This window comes from Phymastichus coffea, unplaced genomic scaffold (assembly GCF_024137745.1).
Source record: "Phymastichus coffea isolate CEN01 unplaced genomic scaffold, Cenicafe_Pcof_1.1 PCOF00202, whole genome shotgun sequence".
Taxonomy (NCBI): Eukaryota; Metazoa; Arthropoda; class Insecta; order Hymenoptera; family Eulophidae; genus Phymastichus; species Phymastichus coffea.
Genome location: NW_026707013.1, coordinates 51,789 through 72,444, shown reverse-complemented (window position 1 = coordinate 72,444; position 20,656 = coordinate 51,789). Strand labels below are relative to the sequence as shown.

Sequence of the window (20,656 nt, the reverse complement as noted above, 5' to 3'; positions counted from 1 at the left end):
ACCGAGTCTTTTTAATCGCCCCTCTCTCTCTTCCCCTTGTCGCAGCTTTTTATAACATTTGATCCACGGGCCAAAGCGTCTTACCCGGGCCATCGCTCATTTCAAAGCAAAGATTAAGTATGGAAGTTCGACGAAAGAAAAAAGAAACTAGAAGGCGAACGTTATTACGTGGGAGAGCGAAGTTTTTGAATATCATACATAAGCAGAGCGAGTAAATTTTCGTCGGGCATAAAGTTCAGCGAGCGAGAGAAACTGGCAACGCGTTTTCTAGGGCAAGGTTTTCCACCCAAGGTACGCACTGGCGTTCTCGAAAATACACCAGTCTGACTTTGAGATAACTTTATCCCGCAGAATACGCGGCTCCCGTTCTCGGGATGGCGCTGCTTGCCAAGCGCTCTCGAAGCGCGCCCGCAACAATTTTCGTCGCTAGCGCGTAGACGGGCTGGCCGACGGGCATATGCAGCCGAAGCTCTCTTTCTCTTTCTCTCTCTCTCTCTCTCTCCCTATCTCTTGCGTTCCACGTCCAGAAATCTGTCGAAAGGAGAGTTTGATCGAGCGCGCTTTGACGCGACGTTTATGCGCGTATCCACAGCGAGTCTCGTGCTCCGATACGAGTCGGTTTGCACCCTAACCATTATCGGGGGCGCCGTTTAGGAACGCGCGCGCTGACGAACGAGGGCTAAGAGCAAAAGTCCGGCGTGGTGCGATTGTAATCCGCAGTGCGAAACAGCGCCGGCAAAAATCCGAGCGATTTCAAATCCGCGAGCGGCGAACCGGGGGAGGAGCACGTTGGTAATGCAAGCTCGCCGAGAGGGGACCCTCGGGTACGAGCTGGAGCATACGTCCACTCGGCGAGTTAATTATCCGAATGCACTTGACCTTCTCTTGATCAGCGCGCATACGTTAGATACTACTCGGCCGCCTGTGTTTGCTCCGTTCCAACGCCAAGTTTCCACGGGGATGATTGAACGATACGCGAGGAGATTTTCCGCGCGTGCTAGAAAGAAAGAAGCGGCAAGGATACGTGTAGATGGTGTGGTATTGCGCCAAACGGAAATTAAACCGATTGCCTCGCGAGATAATTTAGCGCGCCGTAGTGTTATTTCTCGTATCAGTTTCGCACCCTTTCCTTTTCTCTAAACTATCGATTCTAGGGATGTGACGTGCACACGCCGGCGGACTTGCCACGAGTAATGTACGTTTATTTAGCACGCGCTGTGCAATTTCATTGATTTAATAATTAGCCCGGTGCCTTAGCCATTGTAATTGAAATTACAGCGACGATGAAAGAAAAAATAACAACGCCAGTGGAGAAGGACGAAAAGAACGTCGGCAAGTCATTCATAAGGTATAGAGGGGGCTCTGATCCCCTCGCAGGCGGAAAATTTCGGTTGAAATATTTAGGAAGTTCATTCGGCTGAAAAACGAAGGGGCTCTCACTCTGTTCGTCGAGCGACGTGTACAACGCAACCAGCCCCCCTTGGCGATAAAGAACGAAATTTCTCTTTCTTTTCTCCTTGTTTCTCAGCACTCATAACGTAATCACTCGAGAATCGGCGCCTTCGGAGAGCTAAGCTACGAGGCTGCTCGAAGAAAAGGCAATTATATTCTCGTCTTTTAAACGAGGCAGCGAAGTGCTGCTTCGATGGCCTCTCTCCGAATGAATTTTCCGAGTTCGAACGGCTCTTCGCGCGAGCTTCGCTAAGGATAATTCACGTAGCTGGCATCGAAAGTCGCTCGAGCCGCGGCGCGCGGACTCGTGTAATACAGCCAGGGAAATGATTTGCGGTTTTGGTCGATTAACCGGATTAAGCTAGGCGCGCGAGCTTGGAAAGTCCGCTGCCGATGAACTCGAATAGTCCGGCCAATCGAAGGTATTAATATTAATAACGATATATAGCAGCGAGAGTATTGGAGGGGGGGGGCGGAGGTGAGATGGATCTAATTAAAATTTGCACGACAAAAGGCGCATTGTTCAGTGCGGAGGGGCGGTGATATCTCACGTGCGCGTGAACCGAGTTCGAAAGCTCTCGCAGCAGCCTTGACCTTTTCTCCCCGTCAAAAGCGCTTATTAAAATCCCGCAGCGCACGAGCGAAGATCGCGCGCGAGCGCAGTTTAATCTCGGACGAGCGCCTGTAAACTCCAAGACCAGAGAGCGAGAGAGTAGCTGCAGCCGGTGCCACTGCCGAGGCGGCGCCTTTGATAATTGAGGTTTACGGCGCTGCATGAATTTTAGTCGACAGCCCTTGCTCGGTAGGCCCGTTCGCGCCAGCTAAAGTGGAAATGTTGCGATTGATTTCCGTAATGACTATGCTGTTTATCTCTCCCAACATTGTGTGGCTCGCCGTGCCGTGTTCTTTTGTTGCTGCTCTTCTCGCTGCTGTCGCCTATGGGCTTTTTCGTTGGTTGCTATGATCGATGCGATTGGCAATCGAGAATTGGAAACGATTATTTTCTCGAATCTACAAGCTTTGATTGATATTTATAAAAAAAAATTTACGAATGAATTTCTTGATATTGCGTATGAAAATGAAGTTAGACAAGAACAGAATTGTATTGTAGAACATTGATGGAAAACGTAAGAGGGGATTTTTCACTGAATCAGAAATCTTTAGATAGAAATTTTGAAAGGGAATTTTTATATGGATGCTGAGATAGATTCTTTCTTCGATCTTCTTTATTTTCTGGCATTGAGCAAATAACTGATAACAAAGCAATCGAAAGAAATATGAAAAAGTAGAAATAAACGTATAAAACGTATAATCGAAATTTTTTATTGTTACTTGCAACAAATTTTTCTACTTTCATTTTTTTACAATTATTCATGATTTGTGAAAAATCTTTGCTTCCAGCTTAGAATAACATTTCTAAAAATTCGATTGAATCTACCAGCCGAGAGTTCTTGTTTTTTATACAACAGTGAAAAGCAACATTATAAAAAAATTGTAAATGAAGTCGAAAGCCGTATCAGCGTCAGCTCGAAATATTGCAAGGTTGCGCGCGCGGCGAAGGTACGATCTCATAACCAGCGCGCAAGATTCGCAAAAACAAATCCCGCAAATCCGATATCCATTCCGCGCGGAGTATAACGAGAGCTCGCTTCCGCCGTCGCTGTGCGCGCGGGCGCGCGCAGCATAAACTAGAAATAGAATCAAGGGTACGGGGCGATACAGTTTTCCCGTTCACGGGGAGAAAATGAATCGTACGGCAGGGAGAAAAGATTTCTCGCAATTAAAGCTCGCTCGCGACGGCGGAATTAGCGATTCGATCGGGCTTGGCGCGCTGCTCTGTCGAGCGGCCTTGGCTGAATCCCGTTACGCGCCGACGACCAACGGCAAGAGCACGCGTGTACGTGAGCGATGTTCGGGCGAGGCGAGAGTCGCGCACGGCCGAGAAGAATACGCGTCTCAAGTTTCCTCGGCGCTCGAGCGAGTATATAATCTTCGCTTCGCTCCGCGAGTTTTTAATCTGAGGAACTTTAACGTCCGGGCTTGGCCGACGGGATTTCCGGCTTTTTTTAATTTCCTCGCGTTTCGTAGAGCGAATTCGAAATGCTTGGGCCACCAACTAATGCTTAACTGAATCCCCTAAGATAGAGAAAGAGGGAGAGAGAGAGAGAGAGAGAGAGAGAGAGAGAGAGAGAGAGAGAGAGAGAGAGAGAGAGAGAGAGAGAGAGAGAGAGAGAGAGAGACTGTTTAAAAGAGAAACAAGGTCGTAAACTTTCGACGACGCGTGGGAGGGAAGAACAAAGAATTTAATGCTCGTTTCATTGCTGCAAACTAGACCGCGATTATAAGTTACCTTTTTATTTTTGCGACATTGTGCCGTGTCCTCGACGAGGGAGTGAATTTAATTTTTAAAAAGGCCACATTTCGGAGGGGGGCGTATCCAAGTGTAATTTACAACGCTGCTTCAGTGCTCACTTTTTGCGAGAACACGCGTAGCTTCTCAAGATGGGTATCGTGAAAGAAGGAACAAGAAAGAATAGGGCAAGCGCTACATTGTGTGGCTACTATTGGTCTAAAAGACATCACGACTATACGGGTTTGCCTTTACGAGATACAAAAATGTACTTTCCACGGATGCTACTCTAGGTGGATAAAATTTGTTGTGTTTGATATTGAAATAGTGATGATTTTCTGATAAGTAGGCACTGATCTTTCATTTGTAATAGCGCGTTAATTGAACGAGCGGCAATAAGCGAAAAGTCAGTCGTTTCTCTTAAAAACAAAACCGTTAGCTGGGTTCTTTAATGTGCGCTGCATTGTAAATTCAAAGTAACTCTCAACTCCGTCATAAGAGGCAAGTACGGTAGCATTCACTATCGCGCAAGAGTCACTTGACGAAAGACAGCTAGAGGAAAAAGGAAAGTTCTTACAAAGCAATACATCCATTCGACAGTGGAGCTTGAAAGAGCACTGCTACAGCAACGTGGACTGCGCGGCTTGAAGCTTCGCTATCCCAGCGTCATTAGTCCTTTGCGGCCTCGCAAGCTTTTGTTTTCGTAAGAGAGACTTGTTTTGTTCGACTGCCCCGTATTTTTATTTAATTTGCCGTCTCTACCCCTCTTGTTCGATTCTCAGAGCTGCTCGCGCCAATTTCACCCAGTCTTAGCTCTTTCGCCGAGTCCGAATGAAGCCGTTTCCTATTTTCAATTTATTATCGGGTTGCAGCTACGCGCTATTACCCATTGTTTTCTTTATACGCCACAATGAATTTTCTGGCGTTTGTCCAATTAGCAAGGTGTTGTGTGCCTTCCGACTGAACTCGCTGCCGTTGCCGTGTAGTGGCCGCGGCAGAGAATAAGTTTATCGCTCAATAGGGAGTCGCTTTCGGCGTTCAAATAGAAATATTTGGATTCGAATGGATTTGTTATTGCAGCGCGCGCTGAGAAAAGCACGTTTCGATATACTACAGCGTGAGACCAGATTTGAAGCGCACTCACTTTGCTGAGCGTGGGTCAATTGAGTCCTCGCGTACGGGGCGTCGAAAATATTTTCATAACGACGGATTTCCCGAGTCGTACAAGCAGTGTGAAAAGATTAGCGCAGACGTTGTTTCACAGGTCAATTGGAAAAATAAGGAACGGGTTTTTGGCATTTCTCGAGGACGGATTATTTCCTACGGAACTGCTTAACGTTTGTCAGCATTAAGTAATTTTCTCGCAATTTTGCGACAGTTAACGTACGCTTTCTTCGCGTTTGAATGTGCTCCAAGTGCTCTAGACTCATCGATGTACTTTGAATGGCGGTGAAAATAGGGAGAAAGAAGTTACATCAAAGAAAAAAATAATCCAAGTGAATGTCTCAAGTATGCAACGCATAATTAACGCTCGAGGGCAAACTCGAGAATCTCGTTTTCTCGTCGTTAACTCGGTCGATGAAGAAATACACGAGCTCGAGTAAATGGTTGGAAAGAAAAGTGGAAAGTCACGGGCAATCCGTAGACAACCAAATGGAAAAAGGTCCGCTCGCTTTTACGATCAAGTAGTGTAGCTCGGGCTTCGGTCAGCCTCGCCGTCGCGTCACACAAAGCCTTCCGAGTACACAGTGAATACACGCTGGAGTTGTCGTCGCTCCATCCTTCTTTCCCCTCGTGATTTTTGAAGGGCGCAACTGGAAAAAGAGGACTCACGTGCGAACGTGCGTGCGTGAAAGGAGCCTCGAGGATTTCGCCAGGGGTTTCCTTGCTCCTGAAAAGAGTCGTCGCGTGTATGCGTGCCTGCTATTATTATCGGCCCTTTGCACGAGCGGGACGAAAGTTCTTTTCCTCTTTTATGAGAAAGGAATATAGTTTTTCAAGTGAGTGCCGCGGATGACGAGCAGCTTAGTTATTAAGGAGGAAACGATGCGAGAGAACGCGTACGTGATCTTCATTTTACGGGATACGTCGGTGATCGTGGTTTTTCTTCTCATCTTCCTTTCGGAAAGCGAGCGTTCGAATTGAACTAAAAGCTGGAAAGATACCCGGTCATTAGAAGAAAAAAAAAATATTCCATTGCCTATAGGTGTCACATTCATCAGACTCGTCTACAGAATTAATCAATATACATGTATTGCCAGGCACGTGCGCGTATACATTTTAATCTACTTACGCTCCTTTCTACGTTCTTTATCGCGTACACATTTCTTACCGAACAATTATACCGTACAATTATATTACGGCTATGTGCAAAGACAGTCCTATTTCCCAGAGCGTAAGCGTACATATCATTAGGAATCGCCGAAGTTGTTGCCTCCGGAAATTCACGCGTAATCACGAGGAATTACGCGCTCATCAAAAACACTCGGGTGAGAGCAGTGTTGTGTCGAGCGAGCGTGGGAAAACATTTACGGACGCCACGCCGTGCGCACATAATTCAAGTAGTCGAGCAGTCCTCGCTGAGGAGGATATCATTATCAAACCGCGGCGATTTATCGAAAAGCTTGCGGCGGCGACGCCGAGCTCGTAAATACCCGTTTGCCCTTTTACTTTAGCGAATCCCTCGCGCGTCATTGCCGCAATCGTATGAATCACTTGCATACGCGCAGATCGTCCTTGGCTTAAAGTCTTGATTATTCCGGTTCTCGCTTTTCGCGGGGGCGACTGTCGCGCGTCGTCGTTTCTTTTTCCCGCGGCGAAACGAAAAGCTGTCTGTAATTATTATTCCGGTTTAATTTAACCGATTTAATTTAATTTAACCGATGCGGATTCATCGCTTATTTTTAAGCGTCGCACGCGTGCCAAGGCAACGAAAGCTGCCTCGGAATTCGTTTCTCGTGCTACCCACTCGTCTGTCGAGAGAGAAACTGTAGGCGCTGGGCGCGAACGAGGAACAAGTGAATAATTTTGGTTCGATGTCTCTCGTCTCGTCGAGCTTACCAGTGAACCGAGGGTGGAGCCGTTACCGTCGCTCTTTTTTCTCGCCACGCGTCGGTCGTCGCCGACTTGCTAATTAACTCAGCAAAACTTTCACGCGGGCGCTGTTTCCTCTATCGGAGCATTCAATGGCCATCACACGTCTGTCGCCTTTTCATTGTCGCTCGTCGCGCCTCGATTCGATCGGAGAAAATGCTCATCCAGCTCGCGCTCGAGTTGAGGAACAGAGGGGCTTTCCTTTCGTTTGCTCGCGAGACTAAGTAGCTCGATGACCGTCTATACTTCCGCTAGGTGGTTCTCGGTCGAACGCGAGGGAACATGTTTGCCTTCTGCTCGTGCGAGCGTGCCAGGCTAGTCCGCTCTATCCGCCGAGTGATCACGTAGTGGACCGTGTGTGCCTACTCTCCAGCGCGTTCCGCTCGACACGCTTGCAACGCTCGCGGGCGAGATTGACAAATAAACGCAGTGCGTGTCTTGCGGTGGCTGCCGAGCACTCGGTTCAAATCAAGACGATTGTAGGAATCGCCGCTCGGCCCCGTCGGAGACGCCAGCGCGGTCGACGCGCGCCACGTCGGAAACCGAACGCTCGAAGCCTCTCTAGCTGCCGTACGCGCGCCAGGAGGATCGTTTCCGCCGATCACGGCCGCCGCACTTCCGCGATGTCGAGGCGCCGCTCGGCGGCACAGTCAGTTGCTGTCGCTCGACCTACCTGTTGCCTCCGTCGGCCGTCTCACAGCAGCGGTGCAGCGCGGCGAAACAGCAGCTCGATCGGCGTCGTGGTCGGTAGCCGCGGCGTCGACATGCCGCGTCGGTATCGCCTGCCGAGCGTCCTCCCGAGGCTGCTTCCGAGCGTGGCAAACAAACAACGAGGCTGGACAGCAGCGCGCGCGTCCCGCTCGCGGCTCGCCTCTCACGGGCAACTGAAGCGGGCTCCTGATAAACAAGAGCGACAGAGAAAGAGAGAGAGAGAGAGAGAGAGATACAGAGACGGCAGACCCCTTCCTTTTCGCAGGCGTACGCATGCGCGGCCTTTTGGCCAGGGTATAGGCCTGGGCTGCAGGTGGCGGCGCCTGCTTGCATCAATACCAACATCCCTACCTATCCCCCCTCCCCCTTACATCCCTTGAGTCTTACTCTCGCTGGCGCGCTCCCGTGGCCGTCGACGGAGCGCGAGCGTGGGCTGCCTGCCGCCGGCCCGCCTCTCTGCACTATTTTTAGGGACGCTCTGGTCCGTCTCTATGCTCGTACTTGTTGAATCGACGACGCGCGTGCAAATTACCGCGCTGACTAATTCCTCCTCCTCCGTTGCCCCCCCCCCCCTACGCCGTTCTTCCGCGCGAGCGTGGGTGGGATTCCTCGCGACACTTATGATTTGTCGGGTGTCAAGGCTCCTCGCCCATGCGTGCGGGACGGCTTGTACGCGCCGCGCTCTCGCTTGAATGCCCGACGACTGATCCGGCGAGCTTTCGGGACTGCACCGAAAGTTACGGCTCTCCTCTCGTCAACGCGATATCCCGCTCGATCGGAATGTTTTGCTCCCTTTTAATGCTCATTCCGGAAATACCTAACTTGAGCGGAGAATAATTGTCGCCGGCGCGAAGGTAAGTCAGAGCTGTCGCGGGAGAATGTTATTGTAGAGCTGAGAAAAGAATTTTTATTTTTGCACCAACGACATTCCAAACGATCACTCTGTCTCTCTGTTTTCGTGTCACTGAAATAAAAACGCAGCTTTGTTCCTGCTCCGATCATGCTGTTTCAATTCACGAAAAGAAGTCGTTTCATTACCAGGCTCTTCCCGAAAAATACATTCTCCGGTCGGCAATCAAGGAGCTCATTAAGTGCGTTAATTTGCGCGGATTAAGCTGCGAGAGGGGTTGGGAAAACGACCTCTGGTTTAAACTTCTGCCGTTATATTTACTGTTACAATCTCATCAGACGCTCGCTAATTCGATCTGCGCGCAATGGAGATTCGCAAATATTGACTTGCAACTCACTTTCTCTCTCGCTCGCTCGCCTTTATTCACTTAGACGGCTGCTGCTCGCGCGCGCGCGCGTGTGTGTGTGTATGTGTACGCGGTACTTTAATGGTCAAGGACAGCGGAGAAACGCGCAAAGATCTTTCATTTCCGAGATAAATTCACTTATCTCTTTTCCCCGTCTCTCCGATCGATCTTATCATTGCGCGTTACTGTAATATCGTCGAGAATATGTTTACGTCTTACATTTCGCGCAATTCGACTCCATTTCTTAGCCGCGCGACATATTTCTTTTTTTAAATTGAAATTTTTAACTGCACGGTGCAGCTGCAAATTAAACGAGAAAACTTTTGCGCGAAGCCAGCACGATGCGTCGCCAATAAAGTTTGTCACTCTTGCGAAACTTAATTTATCTTTGAAATTTCCGAATCATCCGCGCGACAAAACAATTCGGCATATGAAAAAATTCCAGCAGGCGCGATCGGATGTACATAATGAAAATTCAATTGTGGCGTGCATATAAACTCGCATACTTCATCGACCAAGAGGAGATAAAGAATACACAACCTTCGCATATTCGTACACTCGCGTCTGTTGCCGGCATTCCCGATAGATCCGACGTGGAAAGAATTTTTTTCTTCTCTACGATGAAATATGTCTGTCTCTGTCTCTGTCTCTGTCTCTCTCTCTCTCTCTCTCTCTCTCTCTCTTCGTTCGCATTGATACACAGTGTTCGCGCACCACTCCATGATGCCGACAGCTGCTCTTTCAATCGCTGTTTCGTTCCGATGGCATCGAGTGGCTTTTAAAATTTCTGCCGCAACGATGCTTGCGACTGTCTACAAGCTGTACTTTTCGCTACTGCTATTTCACTGAAACTCTCGCTATCGCCATTATTCTAGGATTCTCGTTACTTTCGTCAAATCGAAACGAGGTAAAGAATTTCATCGATCAAATTACAGAAACGAATGAAAGTGTAGCCCCGAGCTTGCTCTTTGGACCGTGTCGCGCTCGAAGCATCGCGGATACTACCCGTTAACGTACCTTTCTTGGCGCAACGACGCGGTCAGTCGTTAAGACGAACGCTTCCCGCATCAATGCTATAAAATCACCTCGTAACACTATGAGATACTCTGCACTTGATGCGCTTTTTGATCCGCGTAAGGAAACATGTGTTCGCATTGAAATATCAAGTATTTCTGTTTATAGCGAGGATCGTGCTTTTCAAATAGTAAATACCTATAGTTTTCACGTTGCTAAATATTCAGTCTGTGATCATTTGATCCGTCCGATATTTTTCACTTCAGATCACAAGTCACATTAATTGCGGGATTAATTTCGACACAATTGGTGAACACGACAACGCAAATACAATAATGACACGTTCTCATCCTAATACGTGTAATTTTGTTTCTGCAATAATACACCGCGGTAATCAGCAATTATTCAAAAGTAGCCGTCAAAGTCGATGAATAATTGGCGCAGTCGAAATCGCTCAAATTATAATGACTCCGCGCGCCGAGGCAGACAAATAAATTCGTAAAGAAGCCGCGCAGACGCACGCGCGCGCACGGATTACGGTTGCGTTCGGTCACCCAGGTTCGATTCAATTAATTAAATAAACATTAGCACCTCGCTCTCGGAAATTGATGTGACATACGTCGCGGGAGACGGCGAGTTACGAAAACTCGCGCGCGCGTGCTGCTAACGTAATTCGACGACGCCGAGCATTTATCGCCGGCGACGACGATAAAGGCAGCCGTAATTATTTTACGCACGCGCGAGCCCGTATGTACTTTTCGTGCTACTGTCCAATATTATATTTGAGAGAGATGTCCCTCTTCCCCTTTTTTCTTTTTTGTCGGTCGGTGGGGGAGTTTTAATTTAACGTTCGTACTATAACATGAGCCCATTGTATAACTCGCGCCCTTGCTTCGACCGCACACTGAATATTATTTTTTACACGACCGAAAAGAAAAAAAAAAAAGAAAGTTCGATATCTTGCCACACGGTGGAGAAAAAAAAATCGTATTTTTGGATTATGAAATGCGAATGATACGGGTCGTTGGTATTTTCAAGAGGCGTGAAAAAGTTGTTGAATCAACAATAATAACCAAAAAGTCAACAATAGAAAAAAACAATAAAGGGAGATGGAAAAATGCTAGGTTTCAAAGCGTTTTTAGCTTCGGTAGAAGTCCCGTTTATTTCAATTCTGACGGGAAAATTCATTGCAATGTAAAAATATGGAAAGCCGGTGATGGATTGCAGCGGGGAAACAAGTGGCGCTGATGCCCGAGCAATTTTCGCGTAACAAAGCGCCTCTCTCTCTGCCTCGATCCCCAAAGGGGTTCTAAAAACCCTCCGCGTATAGAAGCTTGTTCAACAAATCACAAGTATTTATAACGCGCCGCGCGCCGCTTTATATCCTTTGTACACGACGCGGCGTAGCGTTTCGCCTTTTGATCGTGGCCTCCACAGCAAGGGAATAAACTTTTGACGAACCATCGGTGTCAAACGGCAAGAATATGGCGCGAAGGCTTAGATGAATAAATTCATTAATGTCGAAAGGCAAAGCCTGGAAGAAAGGGAAATCAATGATTGGCTTTTATTGTATATATATTGTGCGCGAGTGATAATGCCAAGAGGATTATCCGTGAGGGCATTGCGTTTATCGTTGAAATACGAGTACATGAATTGCCCCGCGTCGAAAATTCAATTAAGCCATATGGAAGGAATAACACCTTAAGTAGACTTAAAGCGTTATTCGACTTTCATGAAGTCGCGCTCCCTTTAATCCAACGAAACTCGCCCGAGTTCGAATTGCATTTTCTTTCGATGGGAAAAACAAACAGTAAGAATTCTCTTTCGGTTATTTTCAATTGGTGTTACAAAGTTAGTCTTGCAGCGTGGAAAACTCGAGTTTTTGTTAGAGCGTAATCTTCCCAGGGTGTAACGACGGAAAACGCTTGGCCCTGATGGCGACGCGCGTTTGGAATTCCTCTCTAATTGAATTTCTAGAAGCGCCTTCGCAGCGCAAATACCAAAAATCGTCGTCTGCGAGCGATAACTGCGCGCATCGGCGCCGCGTCCCGGGCCTCGCGCGGAAAATCGCGCGTGCCGCTGAGATTTTTCAGGCGCGTCGCGGAATCGATGCTCGCCGCCGAGAGCGCCGCGCGAAACAATGGCGAGCAATTCCGAAAATAAATTAGCGCGGGCACTGGGACAAAAGGTAGCGCGAGCATCTCGTTTAGCTTGTCGCCTTGACATTAATAAACTATTAATCCCAGGCTGCGCCTCTCGTCGCTGGGCGGTGCGGTTTGGCTCGGCCGAGCGCTGTCGCGCGCAGAAAGACGAAAGCCTCCCACTCCCCCCTCGATTTCCCGAATTGCCCCTTCCATGGGGCGCATCCGGGTCAAGGTCGCCGCGCTGGCATCCCACGCAGAGACGGCCACGGCGTGTATACGCACCTCTCTCTCTCTCTCTCTCTCTCTCTCTCTCTCTCTCTCTCTCTCTCTCTCTCTCTCTGCCGATGTATTATCGATATCGTTTGGGGTAGAAGCGCGGCGCGAGGACGCCGGATATAATTGTGCCGTAGCCCCGTGGCTTTCGCGATTTTACCGTCTACCGTGCAGCCTCTCCACCTCGATGCCAGGCCGATAATGCAGCCTGATTCGTTGCGTTGATTGAATAGAGGCCGCGACGCATCGTGGACACGTGCGCCTCGCTCCTATGATTGCGCGCCGCTCGCGTTTCCCCCGTACGCCTATCGAACCCCCGACTCTCTCGCTTTCGTCGATCGCGACTGCTCGCGTCTTTTCTACACGCCCCGTGCGCGCCCCGACCGCCGACGACTATTTTTTTCATTTTTTATGGCGACCCCGGCGCTGATTTTTACTTTCTTCTGCTCAAACGGCATTTACGGTCGCCATTCGAGTGGACGTGCCGACACGGGATTAAGTGGTCTGCGAGATATTTTTGTTTGTTAGAGAAAGGCTGGCCCGCCATTTGTTGCGGAGCCGCGTAGAGAATCGTGTAGCTACTCCAAGTCTCGGTGTTTTCCCTCTACCTCTCACTCTCTGTTGAAGCTTTCGAATAAACCCTACTTTTTTCTCTGATGAGGTGCTTAAAGTGTGTATTGTAGACAACTGTATTTAAAGCTATTTTGGGAGATGGAGATTTGGAAGAGAAAGTTTCCGAAGTTTTAATGAGATTTTTAGGAACGTAACGAAAAGTTTAGAGGATTTTTAGAAGTGAAGATTTAAACTGAATTTGTTATTTTACATTATAAAGCAACCAAGTTAATCTCGAACATAAATTTGTTCGTGGTTTTACTTTTACAAATAAGCGAACACATTATTGTTTAGAACTTTCAAGGTTTGGAACTCAAGAATTTTTCACAAAATAATAAAAATAGAACGATTTCATTTGTAAAACCGATACTCCAAGAGTTCAAGTAGAAATATACGAATATGGTCAGCCAGAAAAAGAGGTATATCTACCTATACACTCACGAACGGTATTCCCGAAATTCGAGCAGCTCAGCCGTAAAATCGACCAATCAATCAAGGGATCATCCGCTATCGGCATTTTCTATTTTTCTCAGTCTCTCTTTCACTCGATAGATCGAATTGACCCTTCGGATAATCGGATTTCTTTGATAACGTATTTTTCACACTACATGAATTATTTGTTTCACGCTTACACTCGAATTCTTATTTTTTGCTTAGATGCTTTTGCTTCTTCAGTGATTAGTTTATTAAATGATCTTTGGACGTTGGTGGAGTATTGATTCGAGACCACACGTAACAAATTCAATAGGTCGACGACGAAAGGGTCTCACAATTTTTCGGGGACAGCCGATAAAAGGTGGGCGAAGGAAACTACATTTTTCTCTCGACAAGAATGATTTCGCGTTAAAAAAAAGCACGACGAAAGACAGAACGTTTTCGTGGAAAGTGAGGTAAAAAACAAAAGGAGTAACAGTACATTTTTAATTTCCCCTGCCGTCATCCACAACCTATATAAGGCTGATTTCCTGAATATGTTTTATTTTGTTTTTTATTAATTATAGAAAACTTGAAATGTGCCATTTTGATTTTAAGGCTTGCAAATGGATGAGATTCTTTTCAGAAAGTATAATTAGAAATGAAATTGAATTTTTTGCGAATGTCCAATTTGTAAAATGTACAAAAAACCGCCATAGCGTGTTCGTGCCGTATTAAAATGCTTCTGTGTGAAGTTGACAGTATGCACAATAATGCTATTTGTTGCTTTTACTATCTATTTGCGCGTGACAACGTTTTCCAGAAGAATAAATATAAAAAAAGGCTTCTCGAGGAAAAGAACTCAACGGCTATTTACAGGAAAATGGCTGAAAATTACGTTACCCTATAACAAAATAGATAAAAGGCCTTGACGCCCACGAGGTCTCAAGTGACTTCCAACAGCGAAAGCTGAAACGCAATCGCCAAGGTACTTGCATGCTAAATTAAATTTCTAAGAAAAGAAACTTCAACTAACAGTTCTCGATCTTGACATAGGCACGAGACGCTATTGTTACTCTAAAGAGCCTATTAATTTCTCTCTCGATCTCGGATCCTTATCTAGCCCTTTGTCACGGACACTCGGCTTTTCACTAACAACTCTGGTTATCTTGGCGTAGCGGATTACGGCTTTGCCCTTCGATTAGCGTGGGTTTCGTCCTTCCTCTCCCCACCTATCTCTAGAAATTCTACACTACGCCAGATTTTTAAGGGCTTTTCCCTCCACGAACCCGAAACAGCGTTGTTGGTCATGTCAAGGAGACGCCTTTACAATGTATTTTGAGCGTGAGCAGCTCGTCAAGTATTCTTTTCTGGTATCTTGTCCCTAGAGCTTTGGTTATTTACGGCAGCGTGAAAAAAAACCCGAAAGAAGAAAAAAATGACAAGACGGACGCAGGGCTGATTGTTTTTCCATCGCGCAAAACAGTTTTCGCCGAGTGCAAGAGCACAAACAGAAAGTCAAACCGGAGTTTTGAATATTCAGCGGTGTAAAATTTTTATTGGCAGAGTTTCGCCGTGGCACGCGCGTGTGTGTCTGACAACAGAGCCGTCGGGGAGTATACGCTTTACAAACGTCACCGCAGTTTCGTCGGTGAATCCTCGTGTAAATAAAGGACTCGTTTCAAAGCAAACGTTGACAAAAAGAAACCGACTTGTTAACTTTTTGCCGCTTACGCGAGTAATTGCCGATTGGAGGACTCGAATGAAAGGAAAGAAAAGTTGATGAGGGTAGGCGTGTTTGTGCGAGTGTATCCGTTTGGAATGCAAAACTCCAGTATCATCTAGGTAGCTATACGAAACGAGCTCGCTTCGAGTTTCTACTTTGTGAGATTCGCCCTTCCACCCGTCTTAAAAAAATAGATATCAGCTATATATCTTCTCGTTTTATCTACCCACTTTGTCGTTTCTTCTTTCTCGAATGTCACGTTACGAGATTGCTTGTATATGTGAGCTGAACGTACTTTTCTCTTTCTATTAATTCGGCACGCGAATCTCCCAATTGATACCGAAAGATCTAATTATTTGGAAACGAAGCGAGAAATTGTAAAATGCAGCACGCGTCTCGTTATTCATATAAATCGTGGTTAGTGAAGTATTTTATTTTTGCCATCTGCCGATTGGTATGCAGGACTCGTGCTGCCTGAAATGAAGCGCTGCGAATGATGCAAAAGAATATCAATAGCCAGCGTTAAATCCCAGCTAGCGATGTGATTTGCTCAGGCAGCATCACGCGAAAACTTGAATGATTTTAAAACCTAAACGGTTTTAAAATCAACTTCCCCCATTCCGTCAAAGTCTCGGCCGTTGGTGTAAAAGTGCCGACCAACCTGTTGTCAAGTGTAAGACCGACCTTTTGTTTCGATAAGACGTACCGTTACCACGGATTCGCGAACGACGCCGACAACTGGAATCTTATTGCCTCGGCTGTGGAACGGAATTCAATAGAGAGCAAGGTTACGCGCGCTTGCTGCAGCAGCAGCCGCATCGTCGCCAACTACGCAGCATATTCCTCTCTGTCTCTCCTCTCGCTGCGCCGAAGTGCAGAATTGTTCTGTTTATTCCGTTGTTCGCGAATGATTGACCGGTGTACGATCGGCGCCACGTCGAGTACGGCTTACGACCGGACGCGCTCGCCGAGTAACGAAGTTGGCGGCTCTTTGTCGGGGCCAAGCGCTTCGGGGGATCGATGAAAACGGAATGCGATCACGGCGTGAATCGAGCTCAATCACCGTCGCGCCTCGGCGAGATTCGCAGCCCGAAGATTTACGGACGCGGCCGTCGACGGTTTCGCGAAAGCCGCGAGCGAGCAATAACGCGTTGCCCGGGACTCGCGGATCGATGCGCGGCGACGCGAACTGCAGCCGACTAAAAGGTAATAAGGCGTTTGTCAGGGTCGGCAAGGGAAGCCGGGGTGCGTGTGCGTGGCAGCACGCGCGGCGCAACAAGTACGCGGAAGAAAGAGAGCGCCTCTCCGTCCGTTCTCCGCAGGCAGTCGCGCTGCTCGCACGTGCGCAGACAGGACGAGGCAGCGGATCCTAGCGACCTACTACCGCCTGCCTGCCGAGGAGATCCGGGTCAAGGACGCAGCCTTGTGCACCTGCGGCTACTCTACTCTCTTGGTTCGAGGATCAACTCTCGCTCTCCTCGTCGTCTCCTCTCTCTTCTCCCCTCGTCCTTTTTCTCTTCTTCGTCTTCTTAAATGGATTTAGGTTACCGAGACGCCTTCACACCACTTCCCTTTTCCTTCTCGTCTCTCTCTCTCTCTCTCAGTCTCTCATTGCCTTAGGACTACTGAAAACACAACAGATTATTCTGAGTTGAAGCGCAGAGTTGAAAATTTTTTTTCCGAGAGCAGGGGCGATGTGATGCCTGATGCGTAAAGGGATCGAGCGAATCGATGATACGTGGAATCTTCGACGATTTTCCGCTTTGTAAATAACGCACTTGCGCGTAATAACACGCCGATGTTTCCTTGAAAAGTGCAAAGGTTTTTGAAATATCGGTTCTCCGTCGATGACGCGCGTTCTAAACTTTTTTTGTTTTAACAAAATGCGTTTCGTCAGCTCCGAGGTCGACTTGTGTTGAATGGTGTTTTAAATACTTATTCGCCAAGGGATTTTTTAAAGGGGTTTCGCGTCCACGCCACCGCGTAATTAGCGATGAACGCGTTTTTTTTTCTTTTCTTTTCGAATTATGAGAGGGGAACACTTAAATAAAAGCACGAGAAAGCACTCGACTCGCAGCTATTACAGTCGACAACAATTCGAAGAATGCAGAAAATGTCTCAGAGCCATTAAAAACTTTCGTAGAATTGAGCCGCGGAAAAGAGGATCTCACGAGCACCTACCTCCGCATTTGTATGAAAAGCGCGTCAACAGCAGAGCTATTCGAAGGCACTTTCTCTCTCCCTCTAACTATTTGAACAATCATTTTGAAAAGTCACGCTTATATCACCCCGACTGATCCTAAAATGGAGGCACTGGCAGGCGCGAGGGCACGAAAATAAGTTGAGGATGAAATTCAACGATTGAACTGCAGCGTCTCTCGCGCGGTGCGTCGAAGCTCGCGATCAATATGGGCAAAGTTGAAGCGAGCAGCCGTGGGGCTTAAATACTTATGTGCGCTCCCGGTGCGTACAAGGATCACAACGGAGGATGGAAAGGACTCGTTAGCGCCGATGGCGTTTTCATGCGTCACGAATGAGAGAGCGTTTTGTCATTTTAAAGCGCTTTGCCGTGGGGGGGGGGGGGGGGGGGGGACGCTGCGGCTACCTTTCCCGAGCCCCTCGGGCAAAGCCAAGTATCAACTTACAAAGTGCGCTCGTTTGGCGAGCGCCAATTTCGCGCCAGCGCACGGTTATTTTCCGAGTGCGCGCGGGGCGCTCCGTTTCGTTGATAAAGTCGTGCGCTTTAACTTCAGGGGTAACGATCGCGGTAATAATTATTACCGAGAGCAAAATTACAGCCGGCTAGAACGTGACGTTCGACGCGGCGGTTACGTATACGTACAATTCGAGCAACGTACCCGTTAAATTTTACTTTGAAATGCGCGCACGTGTGCACGACTTTCTCTCTCTCTCTCTCCAACGCCTGCTTCACCCGTGCTTTCACATGCAAAACCCGTTAGAACGCAGCAAATTGTACGACGCGAAGTCATTAAAACAAAATAAAAAAACTTACAAATGAACGCTAAGGGAGTAAACACGAGGAGCGGTGGAATTGTTTACGAGAACGCTAATTGCGACAGTTGGCTTCAGATTAGTAACATCGTCTCTTAGCGCTTCTCTTGCAAGTCTCTTCCTCGGTTGACACGTCCTTTAGCGCAAGCTTGGACTTGGCCCCGGGAATCCGGATGTTTACGAGACTAGTTGTTGCTCGCCGGAGCGAAGCTCTCTAGACGGGACGAGAACTCGATGCTCAATTGAATGTAATAAGCCTGCGACATGTAGATTGCAAGGAGCTGCCGCGCTGTTCAAACATAAACTGCGAACTGCTGCGTTTCACTGTCAAATCTGTCGGTACAATTGAAGATTCCTGCATGCATCGCGGCTCGGCGAGTCGAGAATTTTGAAGCACTAATTTTGCTTATCGCGACGAAAAAGTCCCGGGGACAAAGAGAGAAACGAAAAAAAAAGGAGTTTTGGAGAAGGGCCGAGGAGGGAAGGGAAAAAAAGCGCCCCCCACGCGGCTGAATGTTTCATGAATCACTTTTGAGTCATAAAATATTACGCTCGGCTCGGTTGCCCGCCGCCCGTGCAGCAATAATTCACCTCGTTCGTTAAAAGCAGCGCGGCGGGATAGGCGAGCGCGTGCGTCGTTTACACGGAAGCCGCGTGCACGCGGTCCTCTTTTATTTGTTCGTTTCTCTAATTGATGGCGCGGAAAATTGATGCGTCGTCGCCGCCGTGTCCTCGAATCTCGCGCGAGCGCAAAATGTCGCTCGCGGTCGTTGTTGTTCCTCGGTTACTTTATTAACTCGAAGGGACTTACGGAAATGCCCTGGTAATTTACGGCAACTTTCATGATCCTATAAACAGTCCCGCGTTCGCCCGAGAAATGGAGCTTTCAATTTATATTCTGGATACGCGCTCGCACTCTCGAAATGCCCACTCGTTGGGATACAGTTCTGAAATAATAAACAAAAAGGCAAGAAGCGCATTCTCTCGTTGCGCTATCGCGAGCATTTGGAGCAAGGACGGACAAAGCTAATAGTACGGGAATGAAAAATGTATGAGGCGAACTGGAGTGAGGATCCGCCGTTGATCAATGTCAAGCTTAGCTTTTGCAGTATTCACGGGCTTTGGCGCGAGTACGAGCGTCCATTTGATTCGGCCAGCTCGCAGCCTCCACTCGCAGCACGGCGAAACCAATCGATGGGGTGGAAGTAATTCTATGCTCGATCAATTTTCACTTCCTTCCTGACTTCGGTGCATCGTGTACGCGTGTCTGGCAAGCTCGCCGTCTCTCTTTTCCGCGGCCCGTTCGTCTCTAATGGCAAACGGCATGCGGATGGAATGCGTCGAGGGCTCTCCCGTCTCGATGCTTCGAGAAAATTAACGCGATCGCGTCGAACTCATAGTCGGACTCGCCGTCGATGATAAAAAAAAGTATCACTTCGCTTTTCAAAGTTTCTTTTTCGACCGGCGCCAATGGAGTTTGTGTATTTTTCGACGGCTTTTCAAAAGCTCCATTACTGCATTGGACGAACTGCATCGCGAAATAAGTTCTGTCCCGGTGCACCGATAATAACTTTCATCATTAGATTACGTTTATTCCGCGTGTGACTTTTCAACCTGCCGTATAGCCGAAAGACACGTTTTTTTTTACGTATCGAAAAATCTAATTTTTCATATTTACCTTCCGATAAACTTCGCATCGAGCACTCTCAAACGTCCATTTTATTAAAATCGTTTCGTATAATTGATGATAAACGATATTAATCAAAAGTATTTCATTAATATTTCATATTATATTCATATCTCCAGTTAACGCGAGATATGTTTCAAAAATACAATCAAGAAAAACAAGAAAAAGGCGAGTGTGGTACAATACGCTTCGAAAATTCACTGATTTATAAATAATACCTTTCGGTCGCGTCGAGGCGTAATGACACGCGTAAAATATCGCATGACAACCTACGTTCCTTGCGCATAAATCTCAAAATCTCACACCCGAAATTCAGCGATAGGCAAACAACCCTTTCACACCCCCGTGCGCTCGTCCAAAAATACCTAAGAGAGACCGCGACGCAGTAATAATCCTTGCGCCCTATATATATATACCTCTCTCTCTCTCTCTCTCTCTCGTTTAGGCGAGTGCGTGGGCGAGCATAAAACATTCAGCGGCGGTAATCGCATCAGTTCCCAGCGTGATGTAAGCAGATTCACTCGATCAGCCCCGGGAAGGTCGCAGGCCGTCGCTACCTTCGAGCGAGCGCTCTCGATCGTTATACGGTTCCCCGCATTCCTCTCTCTCTCTCTCTCGTCACAATAACCGTTCGATCGGCTCTTTTATTTCGTTCCCGGGAATATCGAAGGACGCGAGCCGCGTTCCGCACGCACAAGTGGCCAGGTGAAAACCGCGCGACCTCGCGCATCCGCAACGCACTCGCGGCGTGCACACAAGGGAAAACACATCAAATTTTTTTTACGTCTCTTTTGCGTGCTCCTCTCCCACGACGACTCTGTACCGCTGCAGCACCCGCGGGGACGCGCGCGTCTCTACTTGCCCTTGCCGATTGGAAAAGACACGGAGAGCCGAGCGCGGACGCGCGTGTCG

General features: G+C 47.8%; 1 protein-coding gene across 3 annotated transcripts in view; it reads right to left on the bottom strand.

Annotated features, from left to right (window-relative positions):
* The window catches only part of LOC131673863 (SCY1-like protein 2), a 39,759-nt gene extending 31,997 nt beyond the window's left edge, over positions 1-7,762 (bottom strand). For all 3 annotated transcript variants that reach the window (XM_058952206.1, XM_058952208.1, XM_058952207.1), the window contains exon 1: positions 7,569-7,762. The gene's annotated coding sequence lies outside the window, so the exon portion shown is untranslated. The remainder of the gene's footprint in view (positions 1-7,568) is intronic.
* Positions 7,763-20,656: the final 12,894 nt, after the last annotated feature.